The following is a 22,034-nucleotide window of genomic DNA, read 5'->3' on the forward strand; positions in this document are numbered from 1 at the left end:
ACACGAGGAATCAGGGATGAAAAAGCCAGAAACACACAGTGGGACAAACTGACAAAGAAAGAGTGGAAGGCGAGGACTTCAATAGACTGGGAGTCATTATTAACTGAACACAGGTGAGGAGCGAGAAGGATGGGAAAACAGACAAAGGTAGGAAGTAGAAAGACAGGATGTAACTTCCAAATAAAACAGGACTTAAAAAGAACCACAAACTTAAACTGTGACAACGTAAACGTAAACAGACCAAACCAATTCCTCCTCCTGTTTTGGCTGCACAGTTTTTCAGACGCACTTCTTTTGTGCCGTGATTGGACTTTCTAAAGCCATTAAACTGTGTATCAGTATTTACTTCGGGATGATGAGGTAACGCAACAACAAAAAAAAGAGGTATCTATTGTCAGTTTGAGGAGGAAAATACGTGATTGGTGCTTTTAGTCTGAAGAGTTTGACAATAGTTGGTTTTAGTCCTTGCAGAATGTGTAAGTGGATATTTACGCCATTTGGGTGGAAAACAGGTCTTAAAGTAGCTGATTCTGAATTTGCCGGATAAAAAGACAAACTGATTCTTGTTATCTCAACAAACAAAGAAACAAACAGATGCCTTGTCACAGAAAATGTGACGTGAATGCCAGATCATCTATACCACAGCATCACAAACAGCAAACTGCATTTAAGATGTTTCTTACAAGCAAAAGTATTTGAATTGCTTCTTAAAAGCTGCAGTTGGATCGTTGAATCCAGTTGCTCCCAACATCAAGGTCCTGGTTTTCTTGAGGGGTCACCAAAGTTTAACAGAAGGCCCTCTGGATTTTAAGGGACCTGAGAAAACCTTTAAAGAGAAATATACAACAGGCCTCAGCAGTTCTTTTATATCGGTGAGGAAGAGGTCATCAGTTTACTCAATGACAGAAAAGGGGTCCCTCAAGGAACATGGTTTGGATCACCCAGTTTAGTCGACAGCAATACAACATTTTCTGGCTGTAGAGTTATGAAGTAAGATATGTAACAGAGGCAGGATATTTTCAAGTCAAACTATAAAAGTATATTGTCTGTTGTTTAAATCAGACAACACATACGGATGTGATAGGACAATATCAGCCTAAAATACTGGTCAGGCTCTGCTTCTCCAAGGGTAATGCTTGATTAATACATTCCACACCTGAAAATACATTGTCACAGTTGTAAAAATGGCTGCTCACTGAACCTTAACGTCGCTGAGATCCATGGTTTCAGACTACAGCAGAAGTATAAAAACATAATAAAGAGAATCATGACTTCACACCGGCCAAAAACAAACCAAAAATTCAGACTGCTTGTTCGGCTGTAAAAATGGTGCAACATCAGAACTTGCAAATAAACAGCGGCTAATTTGATCGCCCAGTTTGGCGGCGTGTGATTCTGCTCAGCCCGTTACCCATCATTCTTCACCAAAAATGGTCTTAGCTTGCCACCCCACATTGTAACAGATAATAGTATTATTGTTATTGCATTGTCGCTGCCTGCGTTGGCCCAGTTGGTGTTTATTTTCCTAACACTCCGTGTCCACAGACGATGGCAGTGATCCATCCTGACAGCCAGAGGCTGAGCGACAGATTCCACACAAGAGGGAACCCCTAGGTAATCATTTGCATTTGTTTTTTATTGCAATCATTAGGGCTCCCCTGCCGGGCCTCAGCACAAGTCTGTGTGACAGACCCCATGTTTTATCTCAGAGTCAGGGGAGGTATGTTGCTGGGAGCGAGCCGAACAGTACAGTACGCTGCGCTGATAAAGAAAACCGGCTGGCTACCATGCATCACAGAGACTCTGACATCTGTGTGTCCCTGCGTGTGCTTTGTAGAGTCGTAATAGTGCGGAATTTTAAAACACAGAGAATCTGTGATTAAAAATGCGGCGGATATTAATTATCATACTAACTTGTGTTGCCAATTTTCCCTGACAAGGAATTATTTTAATTTTGTGTCATTAAAAAAGGTGGGTACACAACATAGCGGGGACTGCCAACAGCAAGAGAGAGAGCACACCAGAGAGGGGAACCGCGGGGAACAAAAGACAGAGGAATCCTTGATCAGGCTTGGCCGTGTCACGACCCCTCCTGTCCCCCGATGGAGGCCCGCGGAGATCACAAGTGGTGCTTGAATGGTGAGCTCCATGGCTGTGCATCAGGATCCAAAGATCACCCCCAATCCCCCACTTCCCTTTAATTATCTTGGGGTCTTCGGGAGAATGTGCCTCCGTGCAAAATACCCTCTTATTCAGCTTTATCTCAGGGAAGAAAAAAAAAAAAAAAAAATTAGCTTAATGGTTACACAGCTGCCACTCAGCAGTGCTAGCGAATAAATCTCCAACTTTTCCACAAAGTACCCGAGCTGACAAAGTGTTGGCAGCTGGCCACGGCGAGAGAAACTCTTGGACTTAATACTTATAAAAAGTACCAAGGTATTATGATGGTAATGAATGGTATCTTCAGTTTTTTTTCACCATGGTACAACAAAGTACTTCAAAAAACGGAACCGACACTAATTATACAACGGAGGAAACCCTCAGTGGAAACACCTTTTGACCGCTTTGCTGAAACTGACGTGAGACTAGCATTTGCTCATTCCTTGACTTAGATTTACACCACTGTCAAAATGCTTTCTAATATATCGTCCCGGCCTGTGCAGCATATTCATTATAATGATGCCTCGTATGAATGCACAGTGTCACTAATATACCCCTGTGCTTGTCACAGTGCATGCAGGATCATTAAGCTTTGATGAAACAATGGCAGGGCCCAAGGTGAGGTGGAGGAAGCCTCCCACGCCGAGGCCAAACCAGACTTATGCCGCCAAAGAATATTACACTCATTCAGCTCATTACAGAGCAAACCGGCGCTTTTTTCGACTCCCATGCTTACTTGTGTGCTCGTGCAGCCCACACACACACACACACACACACACACACACACACACACACACACACACACACACACACACACACACACCTCTAATGGATGCCTGGGTCTCCCCTCTCTTTTTGTCTGTGTCCTCCTTATCTGTGCTCCCATGGAGGAAGTCTGCCCCTTCTCGCCACCGCTGCTGCTTCTCAATCAACGTGGCTCCAGCCTCCAAGACTCATTCCAATTTGGTCTCGTTTCCCCCGATACCCGAGCAATTACCCAGTTCTGGCCATCTACATCCCTCGCTGCACTGTACGCCACCGGCTTGTCACTGAGCCATGTGTCATTAAAAAAAGGAGAGAGATCTTTCATGGCTGTGAATGAATAATGGCAAGGAAAGATGTGACACGCCGAGTTAAGGAGCGACTGTTGTTCGGGATAGCTGCTCTGAGCTGAGAGAAAAGTTTTTGAGTAGTTACCACAGAGGCAGCCCAGGAACAATCTAATGAACATCAAGCTCGCAGACGTGTTGTCTGACCAAGTCTGAGGGAAAAAGTTGTGTGTGCTCAGAATCTTAAATTTCAAAGGCAGGGCAAGAACAAATACCTTCCTAGAGACAAGAATGCTTGAATGGATCGACTGTCAGCGTTGACAAAACTTACTTAAGCATAAGCAGCATAACAGTGAAACACACAGCCGACATTTGGATAGGTTTGGCCAAGAAGAGTACTTGATTAAATCTGTTGCCATTCCTGGAAATGAATGTAAAATTATCCTTAATTCAAAACTGTTGCTGAACCATTTGAAAGGTTAAAGTTGTTTCCCTCCCCAAAAGCTGTCAGAAGATCTGTAAGTGCCTCTGGCATCAATCTACTGGAGTTTGACACTTCACATTGATTTGTTTAGTTTTATCAGCTACATTTTTAATTAAATATAAGCCGTTATTAGCTGGAAAACATAACGGGTACACATTGTGGCTTAAAGGGATATTCCAGTGTAAGTTTAATCCATGGTCTAACACCCCGTGACACAGTAAGACCCCCCTCGAGAGATCAAGTTTGCAGACCGCTAGTTTACGCAGTAGGTTTATCAACCTCTGAAATGGCTGCATGACAATACATTGCAGTATGAGCCTCCACCAAGAAACACCATCAGAGTCACAGAACAGCACCAAACTTCAGCAACAGTACAAACAGGGTCTCAGCACATAGTTTGAGGCATCAAACAGCAGGTAGCTTAGCCAGGTTGCTATTGTAAAGTGAACACAACTCACCACTCTCCTGCAGCAACTTCCTGTCGTGGGGAAGTCCATGCGAGTCGATTATGGAGAAAGAGAGGAGAAATTTACACCGGAATATCCCTTTAAGCCATGAAAGACAATATGATGTGCATCTGTTATGTTTTCCAGATAATAAAGCTTATATTTCATTAAAAAAATATAGCTGATAAAATGAAATAAATTCGGCTGTAAGAGGCTCAAAAGGAAAGAGAAAGAAGAGGTTGTCGTGTTGTGGCTGTTGTAGGGTCTAGGGCGGGCATAGGCTCATATATTGCCTCTTGTCACTTTACTCCACTACAGCTGGAAGAGGGCAACAAACGTAATGTATGGGTTGTATTGCTCTTCTTGAGTTTTCATCCTATACGGCTGTTTTCCTGAAGTGGGCAGGCTTGTTTGTTCATGGAAGACGTTAAAAAAAAAAAAAAACAGCGACAAGAGATGCTTGAACACTTCGCTTCGTTCTCACCACCGCTCATCTTACAAATTGATGCTGCAAGTGGGTGCTTTTATCAGATTGCTGGTTTGGGGGAAGTTTAAAATGCTATTGAACGCAGTCGCCATCGTTATTTGAACATCAGAGCGGTGTGGGTGGAGAGGGTATTGGACATGAACTGACCATCAGACATGATGAGTCATATTGACCCCTTCATCCTTAGAAGACCTACTTAGAGGAAATCGTCTAAAGATTCAGGCAAACCGTCTCTTGAAAGGCCGGTGGTTCATGACGTTCTCGACATGAATGACTGATAACTAACTTGAAATGTTGTCAGAAGGTGGAAGAAACATCCTCTTGGTAAGAGAGTCCTCGCTTGCTCATCTCTTTGGCAGAGGTCACGGTGTAGGTCTCCACAGTGGGAAGGTGCCAGGGGTGGACAAGATCTGTGCTGAAGTAATGAGGGCTCTGATATCGGGGTGTCGCGGCTGATACGTCGATCAAATGACAGTGAGGTTTCAGGAACAGTGACGTTAGACCGGAGGCCTGGGCGGTGGTGCTCATTGTCTTGAAAAAAAAAAAATGTCCAGAATGACAAGATTGAAAGAAACTGTAAAGGACGACCAACACCACAGATTCATCCCCTCATCCAGATCTGGTATAGATATATATATTCCCTCGAGGGATCCAATTACAATTTGTGTTGAGGAGCTGGGGCTGCAGCTGGTGCTCCAAATCAATCACTCTCACGAACACGACAGAGCTCTCACGCAGATTGACAGATACACCATGTACACATTCTTGTTCATCCAAGGCAGAGGTTAGTCTCCAGCAAAGACTCACATTGTCCTACTGATTGGTATTTTTTCACATTCATGCTAGGGATATCCGGAGATCTGGAGAGGATCCAGGCATCTACTGTGCCGTGATATTAAGGCAGTGCATCTTCAGAAGAATTGCATTATTTTGGCTCATTCAGTGTGTGGTCTCCTGCTCAGTGTGATGCTGTCAGGATAAGGATATACATCTGTGTCAGGAGGAGAAAGAAAAGGGACTCAGAGGATGAATGAGCGGCTGCCCACTGTGAGGAGTTCACATGTCCTGGGGTCCTCTCCACCTCGCAGGGTGAAACTGTAAGATGTACTGCATCCGCGATTGTTTGGAGCAGTGGCAGCGTGGTAATGTAATTTCAGAGCGCGGTGATGAATAGAGCGGTGCAGCTCTGCAAAGCTGTTGATTGAACAGTCAATTCTTGTCTGATTATGGGTATATTTAGGGATCAAATGATGATAATAATAATGATGATGATGATGATGATGATGATGATGATGATGATGATGATGATGATGATGATCAAGATGATGATGATGATGGTTTTCCCCTGCTGGGTTTAGTCTTCCAGACAGGACAACGAGCTCAGCGATCCAGGATGACATCACAGTGACTGCGGTCTGCTCCTCTATGTTTAGGGAACTTCTTGGGTCGGTTTAGGTCCTGTTGGATGATGAAGACTGACTGAATGTTAGCAATCATTTATAAATTTCGTCAAAGAAGTGATTTTAAAATACTTTTAATAAATGCACAGTGTATCAAATGACAGCTATCTATCAATCGCCAAACCAAAGAGCCAACTTTGATGAGTCGGGACTGAGGCTCAAAAATCAAATTTTCTTACTAATAGCAGCTTTTAAATGTACGACAAGGAGCTTTTAACTGGTTATGAAACGGTTTAAATTTAACGCTGATGCCTCCATGTGAGCTATGTACTCTAAAGTCGACCACTGTTGGAACACGGAGCTACTCAACACTTTGACGTTAACACGTTTGTTTCATTACAATGTTGGAAGTGGACTTGTAGTCAAAGATACACAGACAATATCATGAGGCTTTAGCAGGGCTCAACCATATTTTGACATAATTCTAATAGATTTGGAAATATATGCATGAATATATAATGGTTGCATTTGCAGATTTGCATGTAATAGAAAGCCTTGACGGAGTTCTGCGCTCTCCGAGTGCCCCTCCACTGTATTTATTGTTATTTTATTAATATACATTCAGAATATTTCCTTTACATATGCTCATGATTTGCTGCAACAAGAATGCACACAAGTGAAAAAGATCAGTTTGGAGTGTGTATAGTAGCTATAGGTGAGGAGGTCAAGAGGGAGGTTGTGGGAGGACGGTTCTCACTGGATGAAACAATAAATATGAGAAACTCGACACACTGCACAGGGTTTCGTGCAGCACACAGCGGCTCATTTCCCTCAAATATAACTTTCCCGTCCTTCGTGGTCAAATCTTTGACATTTTCTGGCTCTATTTCTGAGTTTTTAGCAACTCAATATGCCAAAACTCATGAGCAAAGCCAGTTAATTACATTTGTTTGACCCAAAATGTCGTCACCCTTCTATCCAAACTTAAGGATGTCACTGCATCTCGCACCCACGCGCAAGGCCACGGCGAGAACACCCAGTCTCTCTGTTCTGTATGTTGAACTTCAACATATTTAATCAGCGAGACGGCACGCCGGAGATAAAAAACAACATTAGTCAAAAATGACTCCTGACCTTTTCTCCGGCACAATAAGCCTCCCTTCTGGTTTTCAGTAAATCAACTCCAAACAAGAACACAGTCTGAAAGTTTCTCCCGACACATGATAGACCTTGTTAACAAGACACCGCGTCCTCCAGTATCTCCCCCGTTTACACTTTTTTTTTTTTTTTTTTTTGCGCTTTCAACTTTCTATTTTGAAGAGTTCAAAGGAACAGTCTCTTTGGCGTTCTAACAGTCTAGACTGGAGACTAGGAGGGTGTTTCACAAGCTGTTTGATGGGGAGTTATTTTGCTTGAAGCGATAGGTTAAGCCACAGTTGAACAGGGCCACGTTAACACTTGTTGGAGCCATCTGTGCTTTACCTTGTAATAAACACTTGCTTTTCCTTGTTTGATTGCTCCAATTGATAGCGGCTCAGTCGCGCTGCCAATTATTTAAAGACACATTTTTCATCGTCTAGTTTGTGGCTGTGGGTATTAAAAACGTCCTCACGCGGACCGAAGGCTGATTGTTTACTCCTCATATGTCGCTTCAATTTGAGTCGGAGTGCTTTAGTAAAGTGGGATATCTGGAGTGAAAACGGAGGGAGTTTAATAAAACAAGATCAGACAATAAGTCTCAATAAACACGTCTGAATAATAACTAATTCCCTGGAAATGTCAGGACAATAAGGCAGCAGCTGTTTGAGAAGACTCGCTAAATAGGAACATGTCATCCAGAGGGATTATTTCCAAGGCCTTAATATCATAGTGGAAGAATGCTGACCAACAATGTGCTGCCTTTTACTGTGGATACGCCTGTAGTGCGACAGAGTACTCTGCAATAGTGAAGCATATAAACTATTCCAACAGTGTAAACATTGACAAACAGCGTTTTAGAGAGAAACAGTGTCTCAGCTTGTCAAGTGTCTCGCAGACATCTTTATTTTATATTTAGCTTCAAATCCTGACTGAACAGTCACTTCTGTCTCCTGTCTCCATACTGGTAACAATGAAAGAGAATTTTGTCCCGCGCCATAATGTGGAGCGTCAGTCGGGCTTCGTGCTGAGCCAGATCCATTGAAAACTGAATTGTAAATGATAGAAAAATGTGACTTTGACAGTAATCCGGGATGATTTCCTGAGGATCAGGATGCATTTGTGGCTCAGGATTCGCAGCGCCGCCCGGATATAAAACTCAATCACATGGAAAAGTTTAGACAGGCATTGTTGAAACTGTTTTTAGTACAAGACTCCAATTAATTATAACTGGAGCAGCAGGAAGGTGTTCACCGGAATACCATCATTATTTCCTGATGCTGTTTTCTAGCTGTTCTTCACAAATTCTGGCTGGCTGGATATATTAGACGTCATTACCAACAATGACCTCAAGCCGGCTATCTGCATTCTCCTTGATAGTATTCACATTTAAACATTTATATTACCTGTTAAAGTGTTACGATGATTGGTGTTTTGGCTCTGTGTCGGGTCGTTCTGGAAAAGGAGTTGTTCATCATTTTTAGGAGATACATTTGCTTTCAGGCCGCAGAGAGGGTTCAGTGAATGACAAAACTACCTACAGTAGCATCTTAGCTTAGCTAAGCATTAACACGGGCAACAAGGGGGAAGCAGCCAGCCTGATTATATGAAAAGATGAAGAAAAAGAAGATGTCAGTCCAGTCTCCGGAATAAATGTGGGATTTGTTGATATATATTTCTGTCCTGGGCTGTATCTAGCTGCTGGTTAGGTATAGGCACAAAAACCATTTGGTTTGGGGTTTGGAAAAGATTATGCTTTCGCTTAAAAATAGCTGTTTTGGTTGTGGCCAACTTGTTTCAACTTCCCTTCAAAATTATCAAATTTCTGTCACCAAAAGTCATGAAACCGTTGGTGGCAGCAAACCACCATAGTAACCAACAGCTGCTGTCCTTGGCTGAAGCTACCTACTGTTAGCACGTGGCTCATTTAGCCATCGAGTCAGTGGTTCTATAATTGGTGTGAACTGGGACGTCAGATCACAGGGGGAGTCACCGCGGGGCGATGGTTTAACAACAGGGTTCATTACAAAGTGGTATTAAGAGACGGGTCGGGGCTAGCTAGTTAGCATGCTAACTTTATTAGATATCTCCACAACACTTTGACATGATGTCATTAAATTTAACGCTGATGCCTCCATGTGAGCTACTTTATAAAGTCGACCACTGTTGGAACACAGAGCTACTCAACACTTTGACGTTAACACGTTTGACTACAAGTCCACTTCCATCATTGTAATGAAACAAAGATGCACAGACACTACTGTGAGGCTTTAGCAGGGCTCAACCATATTTTGACATAATTATGATAGATTTGGAAATATATACATGAATATATAATGGTTGCATTTGCAGATTTGCATGTAATAAAAAGCCTTGACGGAGGTGCCCCTCCAGTGTATTTATTGTTATTGTTTTTATTAATATATTTTTAGAAAATTTCTTTACATATGCTCATGATGCTGCAACAAAAATGCACACAAGTGAAAAAGATCAGTTTGGAGTGTGTGTAGTAGCTCTAGGTGGTTGTTTCTTCATCCTGTTGATAAAGTTTGTTCATTCTTTTAACCTTTTTAAATCATAGTCTGGCAAAATCTGACAAATATCTCCTGAACATATCTAATTGTGTCACCTTTACAAATTTTGGAACACAGTCTTCAACTGTGGTCACCGGCTTGGCAGCTTTCTTCCCTGCAAATCCACGTCCATTTTCTCCACCTCCTGATACAACAGTCAGATCATAAACATGTGATATTTGTTTCACAGGCCTACATTTTGAGTATTCTACAAAACGTTTCATATCGTGTTCATGCAGAGAGAACGAAAGAAACGTTGACTGCCAACATTTAGTCATGGTGACCGAGTTGAGGAAGTTTAATCGACCATCACCTTTTGAGTCTCCCAATTAACACATTATACCATGTTGATATTATCGCTCTGAAAACTGCAGTGTGAAAGCGGTAAAATCATCATCGTATTACACCACCAAAAATCAAAAATATGAAAATATGATGTGTTGATTAGCGAGCCTTGGATTGGTGCTGGTTGGTTGGAGTTTCATCTTTGGACAGAGACTTATTAGCTGTTTCACTGTTTACTGCCTTCTATGCTAAGCTAAGCTCACCAGCTGCCAGAAAGCAAATAAACATGTTTCCCCAAAATGTCAAATAGATTGCTTAAACAACAAATAAATGCTAAAGTGAACAAAAGGACACATTATAATACAGGTAGTATAGACAGATGTACAGCACAGACTCAGAGCAGGCAGTCAGAAACCTTTCATCTTCTCAGGAATGAAAAATGCTCATTCTGTGTCTCCACTCTGCAGCGGAGTTTACCCACCACTGTTATTATGATTCATCGGGGGAAATCAATCAGGAGAGCTTAATCGCCCCTTTGAAGAATACACGTCACACGCATTGATGCGCTGCTATCGCCACTGTTTCAATGTTTTACCTCAGAGGTGTCTTCATCAGCATATTGAATAACAGGTGTTGTTGGTAATGGATTAATTACAATCCTCGGCGGAGACGAGGGGGGAGAAGTTACAAGGCGAAAAATGAATTATCATAATTAAGCCATCATTTTTCAATCGATATGAAGAAAGCAAAAAAAAAACAACAAAAACCCAGCATTTGTTACTCAGCTGCAGCCAAAACGGTAACAGCATGGTGCCGACTGCTGCACTGTATAGGTGTAATGAAATCTGCAGACACGCTCCTCCGTTGTCATGCAAATTAGCGGCTCCTGACGAGATTGCAGCTGGATGGATCACATACAGACACTTCTGCTGAATTTGCCTCGACGCAGCCCGTAATGGTTTTGTTGTGTATTACCATAACTGCAACCTTTGCTCTAGACTTATTCACACAAATACCTGAGCTGCACATGTTGCTTTTCTTACACACATACAGTAGAAACGGTCAGTGGCCACTTTATTAGGAACATCTGTACAATATAAGACAACTGTTCTGCCGTTTAGTTGACTTTAATTGTGATTTAATGTTCAGTATTTTTTGACATTGTCAAAATCAGTCACCCCAGTGCCCCTATTTTTGAGAAACATGCTTCAAAACTGTGCTCTTGAATGCCCCTGTGATTAATAAGATATGATTAAGTCCTTCCCAGGATGCCCTCCAAGTGGACATAATGTCAATGTGTCATGATGTTCTGCACGCTGGTGCCCTTTTTATATGTTTCGCCCCTGACCCTCAAACATCCTGAGTCTGCCACTGTTAAAAAAAAAACAGGGAGGAATTTGTGAAAACTGAAGCTGGAAGTTTTAGGGACCTTCTCTCCTGCATTTTGTCATCTTAAAAAACGAACAATAACAACAAATTCAAAAGTAAACTGCATCTTAAATTGCATTTTTATGCTAAATGCCTTTAATTTTGCTTTTAAATATCGGTCGAAGACTGCAGAGTAATTCGCCTCTCTGGGGTTAACTTGCAATAAACCAATTATTCATCAGTTTTCATTTTGTCTTGAGAGTCCGTTCACGCTGCTGCCCTGAGACTGTCAGGGTCTCTGTGATTGACGTTGGCACGACCGACGTGATGGACAGATAAGTCGACGTGGTAGGTTTCACAAAATGTCGGCACATTTCTATCAAACTGCCTGTAAGAAACAGGAATTCATGAGAGAGCAGGACTGCAACTAACCATCGCTTTATGAATAATGGACTTTTTCTCTATATTAATAGATTTGCCCAAAGTGACGTTCTCAAAATGTTTGTTGAGTGCGAAACACACAATTATTAACAATACAACAAAATATGCAGTCAGTGTAGCCAAGTTAAAAGTACAACATATAACTGAGTAAATATTCTCTTGCACAGTTTTGAGGTTCTTGTACTTTACTTAAGTATTTCCATTTTCCGTTACTTTATCACCACTTCATTTTGGAGACAAATATTGTACTTTTACTCCTTTTTGTACTCCACTACCTTTAATCGGTAACTTTATTAGTCACTTTGCAGATACACACATAAATGTTTAAATAACTTTTACTGTCAGGAAATTAAATTTAAGACTTTCACTGAATTGCGATCCATGTGAGTGACTCTCACGTTTACCAAAGTAATATTTTAACAGGATATCTTCACTTTTACTTTTCAGGGTACTTTTCACACTGACGTGTGATGTTGACCGTACATATATAACCTTTGTTGCCTCTTTAAATTGTTTTATTCAGGATGCAGGATGAGTGACAGCACCCGCAATGATTTAAATATACACGAAGACGCGTGACTGCATCATCAAGACAGACTTGAAAACACGTGAACGTCTAATGAGAGGCAACGGGAAGTGCGATGGCAATGAAAGGAAACAAGTCTAAACTCAGAGGCTGATGTTTTTTCGCTCCTGCTGATGTGTTGATTCTATATATCGAAGCCGAACAAAGCGAGCTCGACGCCCCGACAGCTCGTGCATCCTGTGGGAGCCCGCCGAATAGTTGGTGCTTTGCCAGTTTTTACAACAACTCTGAACTGTTTAACACACTTCAAACATCTTCAGGCTCTCAAAAAAAAAAAATATAAATTAAAAAAAAAAAAAAAAATCACTTTGTCTCCTGCGCCTCCCTTCGCTGCACCACACACACACACACACACACACACACACACACACACACACACACACACACACACACACACACACACACACACACACACACACACACACACACACACACACACACACACACACACACACACACACACACACACACACACACACACACACACGCTAAACTCCAGACACCAGAATCTTTCAGGCACTTGAGTGAAATCTAATAATCCATCTCTACGAGGGCCCTGCTGCAGATAATCAGAGTGCGATCAGCAGCCGGGGCTGAGCGTGTCATTAGGACTATAGCTGCTTTTACATGCAATAATCTCATTATTGTCTCCGCACTGATTACATACGTAAACCTATTAAGTTGTTTACAATCGTTGTGGAGAAAAAAAAGCATTTTTTTTTATTTATTTATTTTTTAAAATAATTGCTTCTTAATCCAGTCTGGCATTTTGGATAATTGATTACACATACGAATTTAATAATATAATACAAATCCTCTATAGAACATAAGTGATCTCAAGTGATTGGCACAGTGGTTGCAGTTTCTACCTTAAAGGGTACATTCGCTCTAATGACAAAGAACCATTAATTCCTTACATAAACCATTTGTTAAGGTTTTAAGATATTCAACCATCTGTCATTTAAATCCAGTGAATGTGGGAGAAATAAGGTTCTGGTGCTCAAAACAAAAAAACAACAAAAAACCCTAAACCGTAAATTGTTAACGTGGTTTGCTAGTTTGAGGCATGCAGGAGTCCCCAGTTTCCTGTCACCTCTCAACTGTTTCTCACATACAGGTAAAAAAAAATAGTTGGAAAAACTGCAAAGAGTCTCTCTATATAAAATAAAACCCCAAATACTATGTACGATAAAATGCTTAACTGGCTGTAAAATAAAAGATAAAATACTGAGGTAGATAAAAAACACAGTGTACGCATTCCTTCATGATTTGTGTGAACTGACCCTTTAAAGTTGCACAAAAACAAAAGCCAGCAGCTGCAGCATCACGTATAGAAGACAAGCAAAATGTGCAGTTGCACCTTGTTAACTGAAGGGCAGCAAACATGACAGAAACATGAAACATGGTAGTGCTTAAAAGGTCATATCTGTAAGAAAAGTCGATTTTTTATTCTCACTCCCGACTCGTCAAGAACTGACGCACCAGGATGGCGGCCGGCCCGACGCGTCAGTATTTGACGAGTTGGAAATCGGGTTCAAAAATCTATTTTTCCTATTAAGAGCATCTTCAAATGATCATGATAACACTTGAGGAGATTAAATGTACAATGTTTTTGAGCTCTTCCCTTTAAGAGCAGACATGAACATCAGTAACTCAGGAATCATGGTGACCGAAAGGTGAATTGTTTTTCCATTAAGTTGCTGCATTAATGGATGCATCCTTATTCATGCATGATGTCATGTTTGTGAAGTGTGCATAAACATGTATTACTGTGTGTTTAACAGATGTCCTCGTGATCCACCGTCTGCGCGGGAGTGTGCAAATAATATACAAAGTGTTTCATCGATGACAGTCGAGCTGATAATGAAGCGACGAAAATAGAAGCAGGAAAACTATTTGAGACGAATGCACGTCAGATACAGAAGTGATGAAAGTGATTAAAAAAAAAAACCAAACAAATTTGATGGTTGCAAAAGAAAAGACAAAAATAAAATTGACAAGTGGCACTTAACACATTTTATTACATGAATAATGGATCGAATGGATAATCAAATCAAATCATGGGAAAACATTCTAATCAGGAGTCAGACTAAAGAGGTATTAGTATGCTGCCCACACTTTCACAAGCTTTTAATTCATAATTAGGATATTTAGTCTTCTGTTATTCCCGAGTTCTTAGAAAAACATCTCAGTGTTGAGACTCAATTCTCCGATTTTATGTTTCAGGAAGTGAGCCAAGACAGAAATCCTTCAGGAGTTCAAGAAGGGGTCAAATGAAAAGACATGATGTTGCATTTTGGGAGGTGTAGGATGTATTGTTTGGGAGTTTTAGTAAGAGTTTGAATGGATTTTCAGGCGAGATGCCTGAAATAACGTTCACATTCACATTTTGTTCTACCATATAATAAATCGGTAAATACCCCTTTAAATATATATGAGATGCTGTTGAAAACAGTTCTACTTTCACAGATCGATCAGTTTACAGTTAAAGGTGCTCTGCGTAAGAATTGGACACCTGTCAAATTCATACTCGACAGCGAGTGACCGCTTACTGCTGTTAACAGCTGCTGCCTTTAGCCGGTTAGCTCAGTTAGCCGTGCAGCTCGCGGTTTAGATTTGGAGTTCAGTGATGATTGATGGACAATTAAGTTCTTGCTTAAATGACAAGCAAATTGAAGTTTCATAATCTGCAATCGTTGATGGATCCAGGTTGTTGCCACCTTCCATGTTAGCCTACATAAAATATGTCTCAGTATGTTTCCACTTACAATGACCCTGATTTCATTGTGAGTTATGAAGATAGACTTATGCGCCTCACTTACTCTTGAATAGATGTGGTTTTTACTGAACAAGCATCCTGTGGTTTTACCGTTTCCCTCTAAAAACCAAGGTTATTCAGAGGCAACAAAAGGCACACTATTCACACTTCACCTCACCTACAGACCTTTTTATTGAATACATCTACAGCCAGCTGGAATAAAAAATGAATTTCGCAGACCGACTCACTCTGAAGAAAACACAATGTGAGTCTTTCCCAGACGTACTGCCATTTCATCATAAATAAAACATGAAATTATTGGTAGATACTGTACGTACACACACACACACACACACACACACACACACACACACACACACACACACACACACACACACACACACACACACACACACACATTCCCCCGGACACTGAAACATTAATGTTACATAACAGAAAATGAATGCGTTATGAAACTCTGAGGCGAAAACTCTCCAGAGTGAGCCAGAGATTTGTCTGATATAATGTATCAGGAGACATATTACCTCAGGGACCGTCGCCCTAGCAGGCCGGCCATGATAAATAATGCAACAAAAATACATCATCACGATGTTTCCCCTTTATCCAACATGTGTAGCTGTCAACTTTGATCAATAATAACGCACTAAAAGGCGACGGTATATAAACACAGTCCTTTTCATGTTGATGCATGCTGTTGAACTAAGGAACACGACAAATAAGGAATCTAGATGCAAAATATTTCAGCCCTGAAGGGCCGCAAAAATCTTTAAGGTTGACCTGGAGTGTGCAGGAATATTGTTATTGAGATGTCGAGGAGGAGGAGAGACTGGAGAGGACATTACTGCACAATGATATTCTCCGAGGTCCTCCTACAAAAAAAAAAAAAAAAATGGATCGCAGCGAGTCTTTTCAAAATACCAATTTATCTCTCGCACTCCACATTCAGTGTATGTCCAGTCTGAGCGCTGCCATATACCTGTAACACACACACAGGCCACGTAATAAAGAGAGGAATTTGAAATTCAGATTTCTCTCCCTCGCTCTCTCTCATCTCTCATCACACCCTTGTTGTGATCTGAGGGACCCACCCATCAATTTTGACTGTCAGATCAAAAAGGTCTTCATTTGCATCGTCTCATCTCGCATATAGGAGGTTTCACTGTCGGCAAACACGACGAGACGAGACGTTTGAATAATTAAAACAACTTGGTTTTCGCTGAGACGAGTCCCTGCGCTTTATTTTTCCTGCGCCTGAAATGTCGTGAAAGCTTTTCCTGTCAAAAAGGTGGAAGAGATGTGACACTATCACCACACTTAGAGGTCCAGGGTGAAGGATTTAGGTGGATTCAGGGGCAGAAAATTGAATATAATAGCCACATATACCTTACTGTTGATTAAACTAAGAACCATTGTGTTCTCGTTACCTCACAATGACCCTTTTATATCTAGTGAGGGAGGAAATCTTTTTCCACAGAGGTCGGCCACGTTGCACCACCATGTTTCTTGCAACCAAGTCTTAAAAACAGGAGACTTGACTTTTCTTATCCTGAGAATTTCTTACAAACATAAAACTGACTGAACTGAGTTTAATACAATGGATTTTTCATTTTGCTCTCTATACAGTATGTGATTGGTGTTGACAGTACTTTTAAATAAATAAAAAAAGTCTATTTGGGTTTCCGTTATTGACATTTTTCTAACAGTTTCTCCATCAGAGGTCTGACTACTGCAGCAGCTAATAGCTTTTTTCCCCACAATGAAAATCTGTCAGAAGTGGAAAACTACCAGAATTGGCACAAATGCTCCTCAGGGATTGTTCTTTTGATAATATACATTTAATAATAAAAAAAAGCCTAATATGCATAATCATAGAATTAAATTAATCCCACCTGACAAATAAAGTCATGCTGCTGACTGACAAGACTTATCAAACGATACAGACGTATATAATCACTTCATGGCACTATATCACAGTAAGCGTGGAGATTTCTGGTTATTACACATCTTGTTGATTTGTATACGTATAAATCTTTAGTTAAAGATTAGTCTGAATTGCTAAGCTAGGTAGTTTTAGTCTGAGTTAACAATGAGTTGGAGCTAAAAAATGTTTTCCTCCAAAATGGCGACAATGGGGCGAAGTGAGCCAAATGTTGTGGGGTTAATTGAGCCAGTGACTGATGTTGAACTACTGCTCGGAGTCTCTCATGTTACAAACTGGGGGCAAAAAGGTTGAGGACCCAAATGCATAAACACCAAGGAGGCAGGCGGGAGAAAGAACAGAAAGGGCGAGCTTTAATTCACAAAGAGCTGAGTGTCCAATAATCAAGAATCCAAAACCAGCCAGCAAAAATCCACCAGAATATAAAAGTAGAAACACAAAAGCTAAAATAAAGTAACAACCAAAAAAGAGCAAAGTACAATGCAGGAACAAAAAAAACAAACAAAAGACAGAAGGGCTAATTAGAAACAAGACACAGAAAAAAAAAAAAGGACGACACATGAGGGTAAAACTTCAAAATAAAAGCAGGAAGCACAGAAGCACGACCAGAATCATGCAGTCTGCAGGATGTCCTGAGGTAGCGTTAGATCATGTGAGCTGCAGTTGAAAATCTACCAGACTTGACTAGAATCAATAGAAATGTTAAAAACGGACAAGGCCATGGATTGAAAGTTTGATTCCTTCCTTCCTCCCTCTCTAATGTTTCATCTGATGTTTCCCCTGCAAGTTAAAGCGTCCAGCGACCACATGAAACGGGCCTCAGCTTGAAACACATCAGGGATTTCTCTGTGTTTATACTTAGTTGGGAACATTTGGGATAGTGCAAGTACTCGACTTTATATACGGCAAAGTTCTAGTAGTTTTAAGTCATTTTTACATGGAGATATTTCTTTTTATACCTTTAAAGCGGAACCCCACCTATCAGTGTCTCCCGATATAAATAATTCTCTCAGTTGTGATGAGGGTTTCTGACCCTGCATTAGCGTCTCAGTCTCTCTGCAGCCGGCTCGCTCGCCGTATGAAAATGCTCTCTCTCCGTCTCAAACAGGCACGCGTGATTAGCATCAGTGGACTCAGCGCAACTCTCTGGATTAGAATCCTGCCGCCATTAATAAAGACCAGAGAGAAAGATGAAACCCGGAGATTCGACTGTACTCCTCATGCGGTGCTGCCCCAGAGATCCGCGGTGCCCACGGCTCCGAGGACTTTCTCTGCGGCGTCTTTTTGATGTAAAAGTCAAGGAGCGCTCTCTGTATTCCACAGGCAGCCGAGCCCTTGCCTGACCAGTAATAGCCTATGATCAGAGATCTATTACTCACTTCTTAGAAATGGGCTCAGGGAGCACAGTCATTTGCCATTTTAAATTGATCTGTACTTTTGGTTTCGGCTCCCGATGAGACAACATCTCTCAGTTTCAATTTCCAGTGGCAATATATTACTATCAATACATTATTAGAGTCATTTCGCGGGTTATTCTGTACACTCTGATTTGCATAAGTAGATGCATTTCATTGCAAGTGCCGGGGATGGGCAGCGGGGTTTTAAAAAAAAAAAAAAAAATGCAGAATACCGAATCGCACAATGTGTCAGAGAGCACCGTGGGACAGCGTTGAACTTCCTCTGGGCGAGCTCTCTCCCGGTTGCGTCCCCTTCCTGCCCAAACATTTTAGCATCATCCACCAACGGGCCGGGGACGAGGGGAGGGCACAGGAGGGAGGATTTGGAATACATTTGGCTGAGGTAACAAATTAGATTAGTCTATTTATCTACTAGCCACCCTCTCCCTCCTGCCTCTCCCTCCTTCTCTTTTCTCAGCAGGAGGCCACAGTTGTGTCACTCCTGTCTCCTCTCCCCGTTTCCCCTCAGACAAAAACTGTCCACGCCGATCAGCCTCACCGCCGCTCGACGTTGCACAAGGGGAGGATGTAAAGGAATGGGGAGGGGAGGGAGAGCTTACCATCTTGCGGCCAGATCATGAATATATTCAACGTGCGGCGAAAGAAGACTGCGACCCAGCTGTTATAGGAACATTTCATATTACCGTCTTCCACGTGTGAGGCAATAATTGTGTGAATGAAAGCAATGCATATTATATTTTCACCCCCCCCTCTTTCTCTGCCTTTGTGCGCTGGCAGCTGTGGACTTTTTATCCAACCAAGCTAAAAACCGCTGTAATAATCCGGCATTTTGCTGCATGAAAAAAAAAAAAAGGTAATGCTCTCATTCCGGCTGAGCTCTGTCAATATTCCCTCTCACGACTGTTGTTATAATGTACAATAACTGAGCAGCAGGTGTGCACGACTGAAAAAAAATAAATAAAAAAAAAAATCGCTTTTATTTCACACAGCGGGGCCATATCCTGGAGAAGCCTCGAAAGTCCTGAGAAACTGCATTATATTTACTTAGGCGGTCATGTTACAGCGAAAGGATATGATTGCAACAGGCATATTTAGTATAGGGAAATAAAATTTTACTTTGTATTCACACCTCGCCGTTCAGTAATCCAAGCTTAAAGCCGTCGTACCTATACCTCACAGGACGATTACAGTAAAGTGTGCGGGACTCCTGTAAACAAGCTGTGACAGCGCTGTAACTAAAGAGGCGAAAACCTGGAGCCAGGCCAGACAGCCCCCCAACAACTGCACCGCGGCCTGGACAGTATTTTTTCCCCTCATTTCACACCCGGCTCACGGCCCCCCGTCTCCATTGCACTTAGAATAAAAAAAAAAAGAAATAATATAAAAGGGTCCTGCAGTCATGCATCAACAAAGCGGCTTAATTCGAGTAAACAAGCGACTTCAGAGCCCGCGAAAAAAAAAGGTGTCGCGGCAAATCCAAATTAATTAATTCCGTTATCTGTCAATTACGCTGTGTGTCATTAGAGATGGTTAGAGTGAATTATGGTCTCGCCCGCCGTTCGCTTAACCGCAAACATTCTCGGTGACATTTTACACATGCAGAGCGTTTAGATTGGTATTAATTCTTTGGAAAAGGAAGAGGGAACGCACTTAGCACACCATGATTCACGCGCGCGCTCTTATGGAAAATACAGCTTTAAAGAAGGGGTTTGAATTATTTGTTTGTTCAGCCTGATATGTAATACCAAACAAATAACTTGAGACTGTTTACCGACATGAAGCCACTGCGGAGGCTACCGAGTGTCCATCAGCTAGATGACCTGCTCAGAGACAATCCTGATCAGCCAACAGTAAACCATCAGGACGAAGGTAGTGAGTCTACACAGCACTAATATGAAATAATGTCAATATGTGGCTGCTATTTATAACTTCAAATAACCTACAGGCAGATAAATGTTCCAGAGTAAGCAGGCCCCGAGACCCAGACATGCAAAAAGGCCCCCCTACGCCTCATACATTAAAAAGGAAGACACTAAAAGAAACACATGAAACAACTAAATTTCTATACATAGTGTTGTAGTCACAGGTCTGTGTCCCCTTTGTAGTCAGGCTTGTGTTTCTTTGTGCTCGATAAACATCAATTTGTACTGATTTAGCTTCTCTGTGGGGTTGCGTTGTATGTCTGGGGTCATTTAGTGTCTTTGTAGTCACATTGCGTCTCATTTTGTATCATTATTTGCATCCATTTGTGCTCCTTTTGTTCTTATTTGTCATCTTTGTGTCTGCACTTGTTCTTCCATCCCATTTTATGTCCTTTTTGTGTCTCATTTATTCTTTTTTTAATCTTTGTGTCTCTTTGTAGTTGTTTTGTTTCTCTTTGTAGTCGTTCTGTGTCTCTCTGTAGTCATTTGGTGTCTCTAAAGTTATTTTGCCCGTCTCTGTAGTCATTTGGTGCAGCTTTCCCTCATTTTCTGTCTCATTTTGTGTCCTTTTTGTATCTCATTTTGTACGTCTCTTGATTGTTTTGCATCTCTTTGCAGTCAGTTTGTTTGTGTTTGTAGCTGTTTGCATGTCTGTGGTCATTTACTGTCATTTTGCGTCTTTTTGTAGTTGTTTTGTTTCTCTTCGTCTGCTATGTGTTGTCAATTAGTGCCTCCTTGCAGTCACTTTGCATCTCATTTTGTGTCATCGTTTGTGTGTTTTTGTAGTCTCTTTTTAGTTGCTCTGATTGAAGTCATTTTGTGTCCCTTGGTACTCGGTTTCTATCTCCTTCTGCAGCTCTTGTCAGTTTTGTGCTTTTCCGTCGTCGTTCTGTTTCTTACCGTGGTCATTTTGCATCTCTCTGTTGTCAGGTTGCGTCTCTCTGATGTCACTGTTCGTCTGTTGGTGGTCAATTTGTGTCTCTTTGTCAATTTGCATTTCTTTATAGCTGTTTGACTTTCCAACAAACACACCAACAGTCTCTGCCAGGCTCCGGTCCAGGGCCTCCAGGCCTGTAACCAACAATCAATTTATGATATTAGCAAGCCAAGCACCATCTACCTCCTGACTCTGGTAGGGGTTGCCAATCAGCTTTCCGAGCAGGGGGGAGGGGGGTACGTGACCCTCCATGGCCCCTGTCACGATGTCACTACTTGACATGACAGTTCACGTTCCTCCCATGCTACTTCCCCTGAGGATACCACCCATACAGGCAGAGAGGGCGACTCGAGAGATAAGGTCTTATCTCATTTTATACAACTAGACAACTTGTACAGAACCTTATCAGTGCAGCAGTGCGTGTATCACAATAGGCTGAGCTACAGTTTCAGGGTGTGTTAAGTCTAAGTGAAATATGGCGACAATTATCTAGTCCGCTGATATTAGAATTGGCAGCGAGATGCTTAATGGGGCCAGCGTGGCAGAATGATGTTGTAGTTGTAAAGCCTTTGTGTGACATCCAATGACTGTCACTGCCTCTGTTGACCTAATTCAATTTTCTT

The sequence above is a fragment of the Acanthopagrus latus genome, chromosome 19 (genome assembly GCF_904848185.1).
Source record: "Acanthopagrus latus isolate v.2019 chromosome 19, fAcaLat1.1, whole genome shotgun sequence".
NCBI classification, from domain to species: domain Eukaryota; kingdom Metazoa; phylum Chordata; class Actinopteri; order Spariformes; family Sparidae; genus Acanthopagrus; species Acanthopagrus latus.